The following is an 8,254-nucleotide window of genomic DNA, read 5'->3' on the forward strand; positions in this document are numbered from 1 at the left end:
CTCATCTCCCTGCTCGTCTCTTGTAACCCACTCATCTCTAAACTTTATCATCTCCATCCCTCCCACATCATCTCCATCCATCCTTGCATCATCCCCATTCCTCCTCTCATCATCTCCATCCACTCGTCGTCCCCACCCTTAAACTCCATCACTCATCATCATGGCCATCCCACCTTTCATCATCTCCACCACCCCCCCCCCCCATTTAATCTTCATCTCTCCAATCATTTCCATCTGATTACCAGGTGACCCAACATTTGCTCCTGCGATAATTGCCCCAGGATTAATTCTGTCTTCGAGGGTCAGGGTTGCAATAGGGTTTCATGGTAGGTTTAGGGGTTGAAGCTGAATAGTGTGTGGAATTTACAGCGGAGCAATTGTCGCCAGAGCAAATGTCATGGAACTCATTACCACATCTCTCATTAAAGGTTGAATATTAAGCGGGATAAAGAATACTTCATAGTGAAATAACCCAATATTCAAAATACTTCTTTGGAGTAAAGTGGTTTTATTAAGTAACAATAAGATAAACTTAATCAGATGTACAGTTACATTGTAACACATATTGAACTGAGGTGTATATAAAATACATGTATATTATATCCCACAAAAATCAAATCCTGGTTCAAAACTTAAAGGGATGGTCCGGGCTGAAAATATTTATATCTTAATACATAGAGTATAATTCACTGAGCAAAATGCCGAAAATTTCATCAAAATCGGATAACAAATAATAAAGTTATTGAAGTTTAAAGTTTAGCAATATTTTGTGAAAAAAGTTGTCATGAATATTCATTAGGTGGGCTGATGATGTCACATCTCCACTTTCTGTTGTCTTATGTTATTACATAAAATCATATTTTTTTCATTATTTCATACTTGTCTGAATGTCTCCCTTATAATGAAATAAGTTGCAGCAATAAATATTTAATGCACTATTCAGTTGACAATCCAATTTTTCTAGTTCTTGGAGGAAAAAAAATTGAATAAACCTAATTTCATATAATAAAATACAAAAGAACAAGTGGAGATGTGACATCATCAGCCCACCTAATGAATATTCATGACGACTGTTTTCACAAAATATTGCTAAACTTCAAAATTCAATAACTTTGTTATTTGTTATCCGATTTTGATGAAATTTTCTGCATTTTGCTCAGTGAATTCTACTCTATTTATTAAGCTACACATACTTTCAGCCCAGACCATCCCCTTAGATAGCATTACATTACCAGATACATTATTATGATGATGAATATGACAATAGCATAGTGATATCATAATTCCAGTTGGGAACAATATCCTCTGTTTTGGTGTCTATGTAAAGCTAACAATAAGGACAATCTTAAAATTACAATAGTGGCCAATTCAATTAACATTTATCAAACAATTGCACTTTGTTTCAGGAATATACATCCTGTTATAAATTACTAAATTCATATTTGGTTACCATGTCAATTACATAAACCCCAACTTACCTGGAGGGATTTTCAGCCATCCCTCATCATTGTTTGTCATAAACAAAAACTTGCCAGACAGGGTTTGCGATTCAGGCGGCCTCAAAATAGTTGGAATGATAAGAATGATATAGAGTACTGACAATATTATAGCGATATCAAATATTTTGAAGCTCTGCAGTCTGCACCTCTTTTGCTACTGAAACAAATCAAACCATTTCAATCTTCACTTTGTCTTCAATTTAGAAGCAAATAATTTTTTTAAATATATTAAAGTTAAGATAATTGCAACTCATTCAATCTTAACATGAAAGTTCACTTGGACAAAACAAGTCTGCTATGCAGGTGAGACAAAAAAATTGGTGAAGGTTTGAGGAAAATCTGTTAAATATTAAAAAATTTATTAGAATTCTAAGCTTAGCCTTTGGATTTGTGGCGTCACACACACGAGCAGCTGCCAAATAAAGTTATGTAATATAAAATGCATGAATTTCATTTTTTAATGGTTCCAGAGGACATATTTTTGTTATTTTGTGTTTTCTTTTCATGTTTGGGTGTAAAATGATTGGTCCTTTGATATAGAAAAGGTATAGAAAAAAAAATTCATTATGTAGAAATGCTGCCCGAATATGACGTTACAACTCAAATAATTGAAATTCAAATAACTTTTTAATTCTTTGATGGATTTTCCTCAAAACTTAGGCAATATTTTTATTATTTTTTTCTTCTGTTTTAACAATAAACTTTTTGTCAGCGTGAACTTCCCCTTTAAACCCACTTGAACGATACTTGGTATCATTTGGAAGATTTATAAAACAGATATTACACATGAATTAAACCTAAATAGACTGGGCTATTTCGATGCCTAAGAAGACTGTGGGGGGGGGGGGGGGGGCTGATTCAGCCCCCCTCCTTATGATCTCGGCCGTTGATCGCGACGAAACTTGGCACCCGCGTTACCAATGGCATAATATACAAAACTACAGGATCAAACTCTGTGAAAAATCTCATTGCTAATTAATTATGCTAATTTATGCATGAAATCAGAATTTTGCTTTAATTAACTAAATAATGCCCCTAAAATGCTAATTTTTGGTACACAGACACTTAATATTAATCTGTTCAAATGTACTAACAAAAAATTTCAAAATCACATTAATTTTTTCATGTATTTAACTGTTTTCAAAATTTCTTATGTATTTCTTTGTTTTTGGACTTTATGTTTTTTATTGTTTTTTCAATGGAAATTGTCGGGGACTTTATTTGGACCATAAATAAGATGGAATTAATTGATTTCAATCAGTAAATGGAAAAATTATACATTTATGAATTTCGGCTAAAAACTCTATTTGCATTGGATTTGTACACAAATTTACGTTTTTGTGCAATTTTGGGTCTGCATGCACTTATGAAATGATGCGTAATTTTGGAACCCCCGTATCCAAAATATCCGTGAGTACTGAGTAGATGTCTGGGGGGGGGGTAAATGTCCAGGGGGTAGATGTCCGGGGGGTAGATGTCCGGGGGGTAAATGTCCGGGGGGTAAATGTCCGGGGGTAAATGTCCGGGGGTAGATGTCCGGGGGGTAAATGTCCGGGGGTAATTGTCCGGGGGGTAGATGTCCGGGGGGTAAATGTTCAGGGGTAGATGTCCTAGGGGGTAGATGTCTTAAGGGGGTGGATGTCCGGGGGGTGGATGTCCGGGTGGTGGATGTCCGGGGGGTGGATGCCCAGGGGGTAGATGTTCGGATACGATACAATATATATATAAAAAAAGTTAATTTTTCATTCAATTCGATTGTTCTTTCTTTCTTTTAAAGAATTTGGAAATACATGTACCAAAAATAAGAGTTGAACTTTGATATACCTGCATGAACTGCATAAAAAATTATTTATTGTATCTATGAAGCTGTATTACCTCATCGATCAAAGGACTGCCCAAGTCATTGGAATTCGGTACTCTTTCTTTTAATGAAAGAAATGGAAAATCCGTCTTGTTGAATATGAAACCTCTTCTCGTCCATGGTGTAGGTTGGTACCAGCCCAAGTGCTTGTATCCTCCAGGAGACCCGTTGTTTACAACTTTTAAATGGAAGTTTCATTAAAGCTGCGACAGTAACAAGTAAACAAATGAGAGACGTGTTTTTTATATCGAAAAGCAAGTTTTTAGATTTTGATAAGGCAAGTTAAGTTTTTCAATTTTAGTAGAATACATTTCTTTTTTCAATGACATTCTTTCATATTGAGAAACTAAGTGTTTCAATTTTGATTATAATCATGATTACATTCTATGTCAGTTGTGCATCCCCATCCTGCTCCTACAAACTTAGAAAACACTAAAAATTTGTAATTATGTATACGAACAAAAATAAACAATGAAGACAATTTCCTACAAAACTGTAAACTTCATCATGATAACGTCAATACTGAGAATTGTTCACCCCTGTGCATTTTGTGTATTTTTTGTAGCCTTGCACAATTTGCAGATATGACCCATATGCCCCTATAAAACATACCTTTGTTAAGTCAGGTGGCTTGTTGACGAAAAGGAACTATTACGGATGGCAAATTCCTCTTGGGATTGTATAAGTACAACAATCAACTGAGCTGGCCTCCGAAGAACCAATGTAACTGTGTTTATTCAATCTAGGAGGTTAAAAGAAAAAGAGGGAAAAAACATCCTCAGTTTCATGACCATAAATATATCCCTGAAATTGTAGTTTACATAACTTTCTATATCATCATGAACCTACATGTAATGCATATTTGACTCTACAGTCTGAATTAAATGGACTTGACAAATAAATTGAATATTGTTGGTAAAAATAATCTTCTATGTCTGAACAGGTGTCTGCAGCAGTTAAAAAATGATGCATATTTGTTGCATTTAACTCTGCCAAAGACAAATCTAAACGTCTGAAAGAAGACTAATGTTTGCATTTCAACTGGGCGTTGTGGCGTGCGCCTGTAATCCAAGCTACGTGGGGAAGTTACAATTTGATGCAGAAGTTCGAGGTTCGAATCCTGGTCACGTCTTTCGGATGGTGACGTTAAAGGTCGGTCCCAGACGTAAATAATCATATCTGATTGATACACGTCTGACAAAAACTCAAATACACACACACACACTATCTGTGCAGTTTCCACATATAAAAACAAAACATTCTAATGCTAGGTGCATAATTTATCCTTTTTCTGAAATAATTGTTTTTCCTAATTTTGGAAATCCTTTTCTCTCACAAAACCTTACTTTTGGTTAAAACAATATCTGCTATCAAAAATATCAACTAATTCAAATAGTCACTCTCAATGGGACGGTTCGCCGATGAATATTCATTAGATTGTGGTCGTGTGCACGTGTGTGTGTACAATACCGAGTGTAAAAAACAAAGAAAGTTTTCAAATGGTGTGTGTGTGTATAACACAACGCAGGAGTTTATTTTACAGAGAATGAGAAGTATAGTGCAGAAAATTAAAGTGTACAATGAAGTTTTACAGAGGAGGAAATAATATAAATACATATGGAAGACAATGCAAGATGAGGTGAGGCAAGTACAGTGATTTTTTTTTCTCAAAAGTATTAGTAGTAGAGGAAATCATGGGGAAAAAATATATTATAGAGGACAATGTAACATGAGATGAGGCAAGTCTGCAATGAGGTTTTTTTTTCAAAGGAGGAGATAATACAAATATATATCTAGAGGACAATGTAAGATGAGATGAGGCAATTAAGTGTACAGTGAGGTTTTAACAAAGAATGTATAACTAGGATAAGATAAAAAGAGGACAATGTAAGATGAGCTGTGGTAAGTGTACAGTGAGGTTTTTTCAAAAGAGGAGATGATAAAAAAATACCGGTATGTAGAGGACAATGTAAGATGAGGCACGTGTACATTGAGGTTTTATCAAATAATGTATAATGATGATGTAGACTGTAGAGGACAATGTAAGATGAGCTCTCACTGTACACTTGCCTTGAGCCCTTGATCATCTCATCTTACATTGTCCTCCATATTTGTATTATCTCCTCTTGAAAAAACCCTCACTGCACACAAGTTTGCCTTATCTCATCTTACATTGTCCTCAATAATATATTTGTATTATTTCCTCTACTAATACTTTTGAAAAAACAACATCACTGTACTTGCCTTACCTCATCTTGCACTGTCCTCCATATATTTATATTATTTCCTCTTCTGTAAAACTTCATTGTACGCTTTTATTTTCTGCACTATACTACTCATTCTCTGTTAAATAAACCCCTATCCCTACGTTGTTTTATACACACTCACCATTTGAAAACTCTCGTTATTTACACTCGGTATAGTATACACACACACACCCATGCACGTGATCCAATGAATATTCATCGGCGAACCGTCCCATTGAGAGTGACGTAGGAGCTGGACATTTCATCGCCCTTTGTTGTCATCAAAAGTGGCTACCAGAAAATACAAGCATTGAACCTAGCCGCTTGTAATGGGCACTTAATACATGCGTTAAAACTTTCACTTGACTCGTGCACTTTCCGTTCCAAATTTTCACATTTGTATGTTACATATATATAGATCCTATTTATCTCATACTTTACTCACTTTCTTGGTGGAAAGTACCATGACTCAGAAAGTCAGGAATGAAACATAATGGTGTAATTTGCCTGAAAAACTACAGCGAAACAGCTAAAATCATGCCTGCTGCACATGCCTGCTGGCCTGAAGCAGGCCTGGGCCTAGACAGCTGGCAGCCGTCTGTTTCGAGGAGTTTTTAAACATTTTTTTATTTTTTTTATTTCTCCTCGTACACAGACGGCTCGCTAGCGTGCAGCCACCATTAGGGGACTTGCAATGCAAAATCCCCCCGTCGGGGCTCTTCAATTTTTGTCTTTAATGAATAAAATTTTTGAAAATTAACGCGACCAAAATGCAAATTAATATTCCCTCTTGGCATTAATTGCCAAAAAACAGAGAAAAATCAAGTTAAAAGGAACAAAAACAGTGACTTACCTCGGCTGTCGCGCAAATTCACTTCCCCGTTTTATCCGCTCTTAAGTACATAAACATATGGCCAGTGAGTCCCCTGTACAGATCGCGCTAGAACTTCGGTCTCTGTATTTGGTGAGTGAAGCCAACGGAGTTCAGCTGAACGACCAACATAACAGAGACTGAAGCTTTTGGTCTAGCCTGGGCCCAGGAGTCCAAAGTGCATTTAAACATAGACATGGGACTAGGGTAGATTGTGGTCTCAATAACTTGGAAAGAAAATTGTGAAAACAGAAATTATGCACTTACCATGATTATATGGATGAAGCCAGGTCAATCGTGTGGCAGTATCCTGACATCGAGGTACAGACTGGAATCTCAAAAAAACGAAAAGTTATCTCCTGCTACCCCAGTCTCGATCAGCCATTTTGTTATGAATTTTGAAAAAAATTAGGAGATGTATCACGAGGTATTCTGTCCCGTGAGTATGGGTAAATACACGGTGAGCTCTGACCTGGGACTCACTGGGAGAACTTCTCGTTTTTTTGAGGTTCCAACTTCCAGTCCGTGCCTCGATGTCAGGATACTACATGTACCACTCGATAGACCTTCATCCATCGTGGTAAGTGCATAATTTCTGTTTTCACAATTTATCTTGCTAGATTAATAGATATAGCGAACATCCTGTGAGTATGGGTAAATACACGGTGAGCTCCTGGGCGCCGGCCCGCGAAGCATGCCGGCGCTCCCGGGCCTGGGTATGATCAATGATACTTTCACTGTGTTGAAAATGAAATACATCTTCCGTGCTTTTTTCTTCTTGCTGTGCTGGATAACCTCAATGGTAACACTTAACAGGCACTCGCGCTCATGCCTAAGTTACAACATTAGCATCGAGTCACCATGGACAAAAGTTCTTCTTACTTAGGTCTTAGCTATCAATATCATACTCAAAGCAGCAGAATCGTAATCGTACCCAGGCAGCAGGGAGAATCCACACCGCGGCCGGGCAGCTTCGCGGGTGTGGGCTCTCTGCCTCTGGGTTAGCAACCAAGCGGCACGGAAAGCATCGAACCATCATCTTCTCCGTTGTTCTCCCCCGATATTCGGGGCAGGGATCAGCGGTATCCGCTACTCAGGTTGGGGTGTCAGGTTTGTTAACACCATGAAAGCCGACAACCATGGCTGCCGTTGTATTATAAAAAAATATATAATTGGAACTTACCTTGGCTTTAGTTTCAGTTATCCAGCAGTACAGTTGGCGTTGATGAATTTGACGTCCAAAACTAACTTCAGACGTGGTAAAAGTGGTAAAATACTGTGTTTCTTGTAATAATCGCAATGGCAGCTTTGTTTGCCGTGTAAATGCATGCAGTACGTGCGCGCGCGCGCGCCCGCTCACAAATTCGATAAACTGAGTTTTTCAATTTCGATAAACTAGGTTTTTCAATTCGAAAAACTTAGTTTATCGAAATCGAAAAACCTAGTTTATCGGCGAAAAACCAAGTTTATCGGCGATAAACTAGGTTTTTCGATTCGATAAACTTAGTTTTTCGATTTCGATAAACTAGGTTTTTCAATTCGAAAAACTTAGTTTATCGAAATTGAAAAACCTAGTTTATCGGCGAAAAACCTAGTTTATCGCCTTTATGAGACAAATGGCGTTCTTAGAAAAACTCAGTTTATCACTTGAAAAACCTAGTTTATCGCCTTTATGGGACAAATGGCGTTCTTAGAAAAACTCAGTTTATCAGATTCGAAAAACTTAGTTTATCAGAATTGAAAAACTAAGTTTATCACTTGAAAAACCTAGTTTTTC

General features: G+C 37.0%; 1 long non-coding RNA gene across 1 annotated transcript; it reads right to left on the minus strand.

Moving 5' to 3' along the window:
• Positions 1-488: 488 nt before the first annotated feature.
• On the minus strand, positions 489-7,827 carry LOC135154257 (uncharacterized). The gene is made up of 3 exons (XR_010293676.1): positions 7,661-7,827; positions 3,973-4,102; positions 489-3,563 (listed from the first exon to the last, which is right to left on the minus strand). It is a non-coding gene; the product is annotated as an uncharacterized LOC135154257 (long non-coding RNA).
• Between the last annotated feature and the right edge of the window lie 427 nt (positions 7,828-8,254).

Source organism: Lytechinus pictus, chromosome 5 (assembly GCF_037042905.1).
Source record: "Lytechinus pictus isolate F3 Inbred chromosome 5, Lp3.0, whole genome shotgun sequence".
NCBI lineage: Eukaryota > Metazoa > Echinodermata > Echinoidea > Temnopleuroida > Toxopneustidae > Lytechinus > Lytechinus pictus.